The 12,484-nt window shown below is 42.4% G+C and overlaps 1 protein-coding gene across 3 annotated transcripts in view; it reads right to left on the bottom strand.

Annotated features, from left to right (window-relative positions):
- Window positions 1–10,531, bottom strand: part of ACSL4 (acyl-CoA synthetase long chain family member 4) — a 37,254-nt gene extending 26,723 nt beyond the window's left edge. The window contains exon 1 of one of the 3 annotated variants that reach the window (XM_087940913.1): window positions 10,391–10,531. The gene's annotated coding sequence lies outside the window, so the exon portion shown is untranslated. The remainder of the gene's footprint in view (window positions 1–10,390) is intronic. The other 2 variants (XM_026703081.2, XM_026703082.2) reach the window with 2 other exon arrangements.
- Between the last annotated feature and the right edge of the window lie 1,953 nt (window positions 10,532–12,484).

The following is a 12,484-nucleotide window of genomic DNA, read 5'->3' as shown; positions in this document are numbered from 1 at the left end:
AACACGGGAATAGTTTTTATTAAAATTATTCGAGGTGAGGGGAGAGAAAAGATGGCAAGTAGGACTTCCTGGAGTCACCATTTAAAAAAAAAAAATGTGTCAAACTTGCGCAGGCAAAGAAATCGTACCAGAAAACCAGCCTTGCTGATTGTTCCTCTTTTGGTTGCACAAAACTTTGATAAACTTTGCGGCATGAAAATTAAAATCATTCACGTTTGGGGGATTTGGGAATTCCTGGCCAAGATTTTGTGTGATGCAGACAATTCTGAGAAAGGCAAATCACCCAACAATGCAAACTTGAACGCCCCAACATTGTGAGAACCAGCCCATACATTGGCACACTGGCAAAATTGACCTCAACAAATTAAGGAGAAGAGATACACATGACATAGAGGACAAAGGCTCTGCTCTGAACCAAGAAGAAATTTCACAACCCGTTTTGAGGCCAGCCATGGTTGGGGAGAAACCCAGAATATTTCTGTTGTTGCTGCAAGTACAATGCTTCTTCTCCACAAAGCAGCTCTCCAGCCACACATTCTGCACTATTCTTCTTTTTCTCAGCACTAAGTTATATTAGGTACTGGTTATAGTACTGCTCTACACTGCATTGATGAGGCCACACTTGTGTATCCAAGATTAAAAAAAAAAAGAAGATGCTGAGACTCTAGAACAGGGAAGAAGAAGAAGAGAGATGATAAAAGGTCTGGAGGCTAAATCGTATGATGAACGTTTAAGGGAACTGGGTTAAATTGAAACAAATTCCTCGCTCTTCGTGTAGCAGGGGAATCTGGGAGCTTGGTCTGGGAGTTAAAGAAAAGACATGGGGACTTTAATCCTGGAAATGTAACTAAGTACTAAACAGTCCTCAATTTACAACAGTTCATTTAATCCAAAGTTGCAGCAGCACGAGAAATAAGTGGCTCATGAGACCATTTTTCCCACTTACCACCTTTGCAGCATCCTCATTATCACGTGATCAAAATTCAGAAGCTCGGCAACTGGTTCATACTTATGACCATTGCTTTGTCCCAAGGTCATTTTGATCCCCTTTTGCGACCTTCTGACCAGCAAAATCAACGGGGAAACCAGATTCACTTAACAATCTTGTTGTTACTAACTTAACAACTGTAGTGATTCACTTAAGAACTGCGGCAAGAAAGATCGGAAAATGGGGCAAAACTTACTCAACAAATGTCTCAGCTAACAGAAATGTTGGGCTCAATTGTGGTCATAAGTCAAGGCCTACTGTATTGTTAAAAGCATACTTTAACTAAAGGAAGGATGCTTTTCCCCCCCTTTCAGTCTACCTTAAAAGGCCGGAGGGGGGGCAGAGTCAAGGTAACACGAACATCATCTCTCCCAAACAATGTTTGATCAGAATTCTCCTCTGGTTTAAACCTGTGACAAGGGATCTTTATCCAATGTGTATCAAGGGCAACTTGTTTGTTTAAAGTACAGCTTTACCCCAGGGCCACCTGTTCACAAACACGACGTACATGTTGTGTTTGCTATGACTAACTTTTAATTGCTATGCTAATAATCTGTTAGACACTTTTTCCTCCAGTTCTGATTGGTTCCCTACATATGTCTAAAACCACCTTAGAGTAGACCTAAAGGTGTTTCTGCCAGCCTGATCTTCTCAGGAAGATTGCACAACCATTTTATGCCCTTGGGTTTAATTTCTAGCTTCTTCTGATAAATTCTGGCAACCTTCTCACATGACGCATTTTTAATAAAACAGCATATTATTTTTCTGATGTTTCCAGAAACCGATTTATGTTCATTTCAGTTTACATTATAACAGTTTGGTTATAGCAATAAAAAAATCAAAGAAATCAAGTTGCCATCCTTTCTTTCAAAAATGAATATATCTATCAGAAGTGAATTAGCATTCTATGTTTTTTTTAATTGTATCAATTGCCTCCAATTGCCTCCTTCTGCCCTCTTTGGCTACTTTGAAGGTACAAAATGTTTGTCCCATTTAGGATGTTACAATAAAGAATCCATTTGGAGTTTTCTTAAAAAAAACTTTCAAAGTGAAATTGTCATATCAACTTTTGAACACTGTAGAAAGCAGTCTTTCCTCTTTGTTACCAAGAAACTGTAGAAATATTTTACAATTGGGATAAATGCTCATAACACAACTAAAAATAAAATTGTCACTGCCATTTAAAATGATGGGCACGAGTTTTTTTACTATCATAGTTTAATACTGTAATATGATGGAACTGATGAAAGAACCAAGAACCCTCAGATGATTTTTTTGAATATTTCTGAAAAGTTTGTCAATTATAATTCTATAGTTCTTTACAAAATGTAATAAAACAGTCACTAGATAAAAACCAATTGATAAGAAAAAAATAACTGTATACTAATACACAATGAAAACATCCCTATATTTGAAAATGCACATCGTCATGGAGGGAAAGAAATCCTTTAAAAAAAGATGAATTCATTCATCGCTATAATTATGAACCTAAGACATCTCCTTAACAGCCGGCAATGAAGTAGTTTATTTCAGGAACTTCATAAGCTTGTAGCATCATGGGCCAAACCTGGGGGAAAGGTTGCTCTCTCTCTGCAGGGTGATTGGTGGAGCCAGGCTGCCAAAACAAGTGTGACAGTGCAACAATGCATCAGTGTGTCACCACTGAAGGAGGCAAAGGTAGAATTACATCAACAGAGCAACACACACACACACACACACACACACACACACACACAAAGCACTAACATGGCATTTAAAAGGGGAAGGTCTTCCTTATAACTGTTCTCTCAAGATTTAACTACGCAGATTCCTGCAATAGTTTTTCAGTTGGCTGAACCAGAGTTTGGAATTTTGCCTCCAATTCATTATAACCTAAATACAAGATTGTATCTGTGCTCTGTTAAGTCATTAACACAATTAGCTCAAATTGGTTTAATAACTCTATTTACAAACCTGCTAAAATCTTATTCCTAAGTGACGCTTGGATGTGGGAACTGCACAGAAAGTCTGTTCCCAGTCTGGTTCCGTATTTTCCCTGAACAAACTGGTATAAACACAACGGATCTTAGTAGCTTTGAGTATAGGTAGTCCTCGACTTACAACAGTTTCTTTAGTGACCGTTCAAAGTTACAACGGCACTGAAAAGTGACTTGTGACGGTTTTTCACCCGACCACGGTCAAATGATCAAAATTCAGTAACTTGTCAACTGTTTCATATTGATGACAGCTGCAATGTCCTAGGGTCATGTGATCTCTTTTTGTGACCTTCTGACAAGAAAAGAAAAGGAAGCCAGATTCACTTAATAACCAGGTTATCTAGTCAAACCCCCACCCAAGCAGGAGACCCTGCACTATTTCTGACAGGTGGCTGTCCAATCTCTTCTTGAAAGCTTCCAGTGATGAAGCTCCCACAATTTCCAAAAGCAAGCTGTCCCATTGGTTGACTGTTCCTCATTGTCAGAAAAATTCTCCTAATTTCCAGGTTGAATCTCTCCAGTTTCTATCCATTATTCCTTGTCTGGCCTTCAGGTACCTTGGAAAATAGCTTGACCCCTTCCTCCTCCTCTCTGGGGCAGCCCCTCAAATATTGGAAGACTGCTATCCTGTCTCTCCTGATCCTTCTTTTGACTAGACTAGCCAGGCCCAGTTCCTTCATACATTTTAGCCTCTAATCATCTTTGTTGCACTTCACACAATGATTCACTTAACAACTGTGCAAGAAAAGTCTTTTAAATGGTACAAAACTCACTTAACAAATGTTTTACTTAGCAACATAAATTTTGGGATCAATTGTGGTCAAAACTCAAGGACTACCTGTATCTCAGATCAGCTTCAGCTGATTAGCCAAGAACTGGCATTCTTGGGCCTTTCATGGCTCAGGGCCTAATGCAGAGCTCTCCCAACATTTCCAGCTTTGAGAATTGGGGTCTACTGCATGCCACGGCCCCACTGAACTTTTGATATGATGTGCTGTAACACAACTGTGGCAGTAGAGTCAAAGGAAACTTGGACCAGTATGGTGACAGATGACAGATCCATCTCTTTACGAACATCCTGGATTAATCTCTCAAGAGCTCAACTGCAGCTGACCACTCTCTGAGACCCATGCTTTTGATGTGTAGGAGTAGTAGATGACTACCATAAATATACCACAAAAATTATGGCTTTGTTCTTTCCTGTTTTATTTTGTTTTTTGATTAATGGTTTTGTTATTGCTTTAATGTTTTTATTATTTATTAATAATATTAGAATGTTAATGCTATTAGAATTAGAATGTTAATGCTTCTTTTGCAGTGTAGAATTATAGCTCAAATTATCAAAACTTAAAACTTCTATACAAACGTCTGGCCTGTTCTCCAAACATTTCAATACATACAATACTTTCTAAAAAGTAAGAGTTGAAAGGCTGCCATCCCTTCTTAAACATGAATGCAAACCTAACTCAACCAATTATTTACCTGCTGCTTAATGCTGTTCAATAAATTTTTTTTCTGAAAAACGGTTGTGCAAAGTCCTCTGCCCATCAAACACAGAGTAAAAAAAAAAAATTAAGCGGCAGAGGAAACAAAAGGACACGAACAGAGAACATTTGAATATTTCCATGTTTCCCATTAATAGGTTTAGCAAGTCCTACGAGGAAAAACAGAAGTAATCTGTCCACTCACATAGTCGAACAGAATTGTTACAAAACCAGTTAAGGCTACTGAGAACAAGCCAGAAGCAAATCACCTCAGCTATTTAACAACAAGAGAAGGATAATGGCGTTGTTAGCTCAGCTTGCCTACAGGATCTGATACTCAAATATATTTTACATAACAATCTAGCAAAACAGGAAACAACATCCTGAGATAAACTACAGTGTTTTGAAAAAAGATTTAGGGAACAGTATTTTTTTTAAAGAATTAAGGCTTACAGTCTGTATGTTTCCCTCCATAATTAGCTACTGTATTATGTCCATACTTTACACATTATGAAAACCATATTACGCGCAAAGGTAAAAGTTGTAAAGGATGCAAGAATTCTTGCAAGTAAGTTATTTTTAGGTATATATTAGGGCTGAGATTTTCTCAACCTTTTCTTATCCTTATGATTCACCAAGTGTGAACAACCTCTCGTCTGATAAAGCAAGGGCTATGGTTCCTTTATACATTGGATGCTCCAATTTTTATCAGAAAACCAACTCCTATTAAGTACAGAACAGTACATAGCATTTTTTTTTAAAAAACCACACACAATGTATTCCAATGTTCCTAGACATGTCATAGTAGATAGCAACATCTTTTTTACAACCCTGTAATCCCTTACTTCAGGGTAGAATCAGGGCAACTGAATGGAGCTGATTTACTGGTGGATGCCCTTCCTGACACATGAAGGTCGCAACTTCTTTGCACCCTACGAGTGCAAAGCTACCTAGGATCAGCAGCTACATAGGATGGAACTTGCAGCCTTCCAAGCGAGAGGCGAGCGCTTCACCGCTAGGCCACCAGGCTGCTCATGTCATACTAGATAGCAATAGGTAACCAAATTTAATGAATTCCCCAGCCCCAAAGCTGAGAACGATGAGATCTAGTTGTTATCTGGACAGGAGATTCCCCTCTCCAATCCTACAGATCACTCAAAAGCCAGAAAAAAAAAAAACATCCCAGAAGGAGGCGAGAAAAAAAATTACGTCGTTATGAAAATTATATGATCATCTCCATATTATCTCCAGGAATCAAGCTTGGTTTAAGGAGACAATGCTTATTGCAAAACACGTTCAATGCCTATCTTCATATTGCAATGCACCTTTATTTGAATAATCTTTTGATGATGCTTCTTAAAGGCAAGATGACAAAGATTAGTAATAAAAAAAAACCCACGGGCTGTTCATTAGTAATGCAAGGAATAAAATAGTTATTAAGATATTTAATAACAGGCTGGCACAAACTAAACTACTGTGCTGCTGTCGACTTTTCTAAAATACAGCATGTATGCTAAACTGAAATTTCATATTGTCAGATCCAAAAATATCACTTGAATCTATTGGTTTCCAATGAAAGTTAAAAATATGGTGTTCTTTTATCCTTGGGGAAAGAAAGCTCCCCTCGCTGGTTAAATCTGCATTCTTATCCTAATTGGCAAGATGAAATATACAACCTTGGACTCTCCTAAGAAGTGAATCACATTTTCCAGGTCTTTTTCCTCCCCCGCCCCGCCAGCCTGTTACATCAGCATCAGGCCACATCCGGGAGCCCAGCCTCCCAAACTGCGTCTAGGAAGGGGCGGGGAAGTGAAAAGGAAGAGACCGAGCCGTGAGCAACTCAGGACACGAGGGGGCCTGAACTGAGACAGATGTGACTATCTCTAAGGATGACAAAGAATGGCTTCATCCCCCCTTGAGATCCCAGGAATGAAAAAACAGAAATCCAGATCAGCTCATTGGGGGCGGGGGGGGGGGCGGAGGTGTCTAATCTAATTAAGACCTTCCTCAATGTATAGAAGAAAACGTAAAATAAAAATAACTATTACAGCCGGGAACAATAATTGATGAAAGAAGTAGATAAAAATAGTCCCGATTTGCATGCTTCATGCCATATCTAAAGCACAAGCAGTAGGCAAGATTTTCCAGTCAAATTCTATTTTCCATAATTACTATTGTTTCTCTTTATCTCACAAAGAAGACAGACGAGTTTCATCTACTCTTATTCTTCATACTGACAAGAATACTTTGCTTGTAATGATGTGATTTTGCATATTATTCACTCGGCTACTGGATCACTAAATCGCCTGGAAAAGCAGTTCTAGAAATACTAACACTGATCCTGGAGGAGCAACATAAGCATCCCCAACAGCTAGAATGCAATCCCTACTCCAGCTCTGCTCATTACACGATGCTTACACTGGTCCTGGCTACTTATGTTCTCATTCATCTTCTCTCAAGACTATCAATCATCTTCTAACCCTGCAGTACAGAGAGTCCTTGAATTACAAGTATTAATGGGGCCTGCTCATTCGGATTACAAGTTGTGACAGTTATTAAGTGAGGTGACCACATGATGGTCTTGATTAATGAACCTTCCAGTCGGGTTCTTAAGCAAACCTGGTGAGGGGTGAAAACAGGCTCCAGGCCTGGTGGGGAATATGGGGGAAGAGATTGCAGCTTTTTTGTAGTCAGTCATAAAGAAGAATGGCAAGGCCGCTGCAACACCTGTAAGTTTGAAACGAGGTCATAAGTAGCTTTGGGGTGAGTCTGTTGTCACTTCACACTGTTGCTAAGTGACCAGTCATAAATTAAGGGTTACCTGTGCTTTCTCAGATTTGCTCCTTCCTTTATTTCTCTTGCTTTTCTTGTTCTGTTTTCCTCTCAAAGAACTGGTCTTCATCCAGTTTTCACCTCTTTAGAGATGGCGTTTTTATTCATCAGTACATTTGTTTCATTTCTCATTTCCCACCATTGTTTTCTAACTGAACATTCCTATCGTTGTTTTTTTTAAACTCCTTGATCAAATAATCTAAGAGCCCTTTGTGGGGGGAGAGGGGAAGAGGGAGGAATTTATTTTAGCAGCCGAACACTCAAATCAGCCGTATTGCCATGAAGGTAGCACATATTTATTTTCCCTCCTCAAAGTCATAATAAAACCTGAATAGATTATTAACATAAGAACAACATCAACAAATGACTTTATGTATTGATTTAGAACGAAAGCTATTTGACTTTGTGGGATTTACACCCAGGTCAACGTGCCCACAAAAATGAAGCTCCCTCAAGACAAGCCCAGCACCTGGTGGCCCCATGACCATTCACTGGGTCTGGGTGTCACTAAACCAGACAGGCTTTCTTTCTAAGTAGGCATCTGAGATGCTGTTAGTCTCCTTACTTGAAAGAAAACCTCAGATGATGAAACATGAATAAAGCAAAAATAATTTTAGTAACAAAAACAAACAATAAAACATAAGTCTAACACAATATCTTTCTCTTTGACATTTAAGTAGTTCTCAATTTATGACAATTGAAAAAAAGAATTTCAAAGACATTTGTTAAGTGAATTTTGCTCCATTTTATGACCTTGCTTGCCTCAGTTGTTAAGTGAATCATTACAATTGATAAGTTAGTAACTTGGTTGCTAAATGAATCTGGCTTCCCCACTGATTTTGCCAGAAAGTCACATGATCATATGACCTTGGCACACAGCAATGGTCATAAATATGAACCAGTTGCCAAGAATCTGAATTTTGATCACATGATCATGTGGCTGGCTGCTCAACGGTTGTAAGTGTGAAAAATGGTCATAACTCAGTGTTTTCAGTGTCATAACTTCACTAAATGAATGGTCACTAAATGAACTGTTGTAAGCTGAGGACTACCTGTACTGCTGCTTTGAGTATAAGCCCTATCGGAACAGAAAACTTGTTTTCTCCCAGACAGAAGAACAACTCCATTTATTCCCCTCATGTCCTGTATTGTATTATACATTTGGTATCTTTTTCTTAGTAAGATTGTCAGACTGAATGTAGCAGCCATACAACATCTGTCTACATACTGCCAAAAGTGCAAGGTCTATTTTACAAGTGGATTACTATGTCAATGACTTGGCTGCAAGATGAGGCTTTATCTCCAAATAAGCATGCAAAGGGAAGAACTACAGGAAGGATTTTGACAAGAATAAAGTTTTCTAAAAAATACTACAGTATTCTAAATAAAAAATATGCATAGAATGGCAACATTTGAAACTTTTTGTCCCCTCAAAATGACCAGATATATTTTGATATGTTGGGATCTTAACACATGAAGGCATCCTGGATATTATGCCAGGATGAATTAATAGTATCTTTTTAAACATTTCTGTTGCAATAAGTCAGCGTTTCTCAACCTTGCTAACTAGATGATGTGGGAAATTCCTAAAACTGAAGTCCACCCCATCATCAAGTGGTCAAGGTTAAGAAACCCTGCAATGACCTCATCCCTTTTGAAACTGTCTCTGTGATAGGAGACAGAAGACAGAGCCAAGACCAAGTTCTGCAAAGTCATATCTTGTTCTAGCAAAATCCTGATAAGGTTCTAACCTTCAAGAGAAGGCTCAGATTCCTTTCCGATAACTGCAATGAGAGAAAATGAATACATGTCCAAGGCCGGCAGATTTGGGCTCTCTGGAGATGTTTCATGGGGGAGGGGTTCCTCCCCCATCAAAAACAATAGACTTTATCTGGCAACAGATCCAACATCCGTACCCGATTTAGGAAGCATTTAATTTTCAAAAGTGTCTTTCTTCAGGAAACACTCAAACTCTGCATTTGGGTGGAGTGGACTCTTAGGGCAGGGGTCTCCAACCTTGGCAACTTTAAGCCTGGAGGACTTCAACTCCCAGAATTCCCCAGCCAGCAAAGCTTTAAGCCTGGAGGACTTCAACTCCCAGAATTCCCCAGCCAGCAAAGCTTTAAGCCTGGAGGACTTCAACTCCCAGAATTCCCCAGCCAGCAAAGCTTTAAGCCTGGAGGACTTCAACTCCCAGAGCTGGCTGGGGAATTCTGGGAATTGAAGTCCTCCAGGCTTAAAGTTGCCAAGGTTGGAGACCCTGTCTTAGGGGATGGATGAACATCAGCGTGTGCCTTCCCAGCTCATTAATTAAACTATGGAATTTGCCTCAGCATAGCGGATCTTCTTTTAAGCTTTAAAGGGGTTAAAAGCCATTCATACAATTATTTTTTTCTGGATAGATACACGCACCTCTATGTATCACTGCCCATACAAACACCTTCCTTGCATGGCATTTCACATCCTCTGTAGTTACCTCTGTAGGTATTTGCACCTGTCTGGTCTCTGCCTGTATTTCTAGAGAGATCAGAGCCTCTACAGGTAGGAAAAGAAAAATAGAGGTTGACACCCATCGCGGTGCACCTGCCCTTATACGCTAAATAAGAGAGATAGGAATCTCCCTAATTTCTGCCGAAAAACGAGGTGACGGGTCATCAGTCCACTAGTAAAAACTGATCTCGTCTCGGGCTCCTGGCCAAATTCCTACCGTTGCCCGGGGAAAAGCCGAGTTCCTGTCTGCATCACCGGTGAATCAGCTCGGCTTTCCGGGGAAGCTGGAGCGGGAGAGGGGAAAAAAGAGGCAGCCCTGCCCGGAAAGGCCTCCCGCCACCCCCGCAGCCCCCATGGGGGCTCGATCCGCCGCCGGCTGTCTGTCCCGAAGCCCCAAGGGAGGGCAGCTCCCAGCTTGGCGCCGCCTGCACGTGGCGCAGGGAGACCCAGCCCAGCCGGGTCCGCCTTTCCCGACCGGCGGAGACGCGGGAGGACGAGAGCCCCGCTTGCCCCATCCCGACGACCCCGGGAGAAGCGGGGAGGGCGGAAGAGACGGGAAGCCGCAAGCGCGCTCGCCGGTCTGCCCGCCCGCCGGGTTTACCTCCCCCGCACGGACTCACCGCGTGAAGGGATGCGACGTCCCCGGCGGGTCGAAGCTGCTCTCCGAGCGACAGCGAGACGCGAACCTTCCGCTCACCGGCGTCGCCTCGCGCCGTTTAAAATGGCTGAGCGAGGGCGCGCGAGGAAAGGCAAGCGCGCGCGGGGGGAGGCGGGACTTGGCGGCCGGAGGGGGAGGCAGAACCAATCGCCGCGGGGCTGGCGTTGATGGACGTTTCCGGCGGCCTCTGGGAGGAGAAAGGGGCGGGGCGGGGCAGGTTCCTTCGAGCCGGCTTAATGCAAACGTCAAAAAGTCGAGGTTGCCGCGCCGGCATCAGCCGCCTGGCTGCCCGAGTAGCTTGGGGTGCTAAGGGACCTGCCGGTGGGGGGGGGGGAGCCCTTGGCTGGGGAGGACCGGCAGCTGCATCTCAAGGAGGGGGAGGGAAGGGAGGAGGATCTCGCGGTCTCCCTCCGTGCAAGAAAAAGACCCGTTGCAAGCCGCCTCTTTAAGGCGACCTAAATGGGTCGAGCCGCACCGTCGTGCAGCCGCCCCCAAACCCGCGCAATCCTTTGCCGCCCGCCCCAAACGCCCTTCCCGGGGTTGGCCCAGCAGGAGAACGGGAGAAGGACGACGTGCCCAGGGCAAGGACCCGCCGCCAGGGCTGGAGGGCATCCGGCTTCTCGCCGCAGTTTCCCCCCCAAAATGTCGTCTCGCTTCTCTCCCCAGAAACCCGCCTGCTATTCTCCAATCAGGGCCCGAAGAATGGTGGCGCGAGTCTGAACGATCCGATGAGGCGATGGGGCAGCCTCCTGGGAAAGGGAAGAAGAGAAAAAAGTATGGTCTTTCTTTCTAGAACAGGGGTCTCCATCCTTGGGCCCTTGAAGCCTGGCGGACTTCGACTCCCAGAATTCCCCAGCCAGCTTTGCTTTGCTTTGCTGGCTTTGCTGGCTGGGGAATTCTGGGAGTCGAAGTCCGCCAGGCTTCAAGGGCCAAGGTTGGAGACCCCTGTTCTAGGAGGTCTGGCTTCTTCTTAGGGTAACAATCCCGGAGTTATTTCTTTTAACGCTGGAAATGTCTGTCCGTTCTGAGTTCGGCTGAATCAGCGGCATAAGAGCGATTTGTCTATCTATCTATGTGTGTGTATACACACACACACACACAAACACACACATGATAGGCAATTTAACTACAGATCTCACTTATCATTTCATTTAATTACTTAATTACTGCAAAAATTGACTAGCTAAAATAGAAACTATTGCAGAGAGGCCTATAACTCCAAATCTAAAGATGTATTTCCCCATGTCTCAGTTAAAAGTTGATATATTTGTACGCCTTTGGATATTTCAGAAGTTGTCGGTGGCTTTCCATATCCATATCTGAATGCTTCACTTATCTTTCCGCCATTCACTATAACGTGGTAACGTTTGTCTTAATAATGGATATTAATATTGCAAAAGCTCTCCCCTCGTAGGTGAGCACCAGTCTGTCAGAGAAAGAGGCTGTTAGATTCTTTTCTGGAAGTTAATTTCAACTCGTTTTGCATGAGAAGGGCAGCTATATAAATTTGGTTAATAAATAAATAAAATACTACTTTTCCCCCTTAGGATTACAGTTTGAGGGTATTGTGGAGGAGGAAAGGAAGAACAAGAGGAAGAGCCATTACCAAGACAACAATCAGATAAAGGAAACTTGAGTCTGGGCAAAACTGTAACCTAAGAAAGCCTTTCAGACAAAGCTCCCCCTTAATTCTCATGGAAATAAAGGGAGAGAGGAGGGAGAAGCGGGGAAGAGCATTCAGACTTGAAAGATTCTGTTTTCATAAAAGTAATATTGGCCTGCATGATTTGGTTTCCCAGGCAGGTCTGCTTTGAAGGCCTGCCAGATATAATCACATGCAGATCTATTCAGAAGTAAGTCATACCATGTCAGTAATATTTACTGTGCCAATAAAGGGGAATATTTGTAGCTCGGGGTTGAAATAGAATACAATACAATACAATACCTTTATTGTCATTCCATTCCATGAATACAGTGAAATTTGAAAGCTACTCCAATGTGGGGTCCTTGGTGCTCTCTGAGCTTGGTGGGGGGTTTTTTTTGCAGACGTTTTATT

The sequence above is a fragment of the Pseudonaja textilis genome, chromosome 12, assembly GCF_049901715.1.
Source record: "Pseudonaja textilis isolate UNSWEBS1 chromosome 12, rPseTex1.2, whole genome shotgun sequence".
NCBI lineage: Eukaryota > Metazoa > Chordata > Lepidosauria > Squamata > Elapidae > Pseudonaja > Pseudonaja textilis.
Note: the sequence above shows the minus strand (reverse complement) of the source record. Positions and strands in the feature narration are given on the sequence as shown.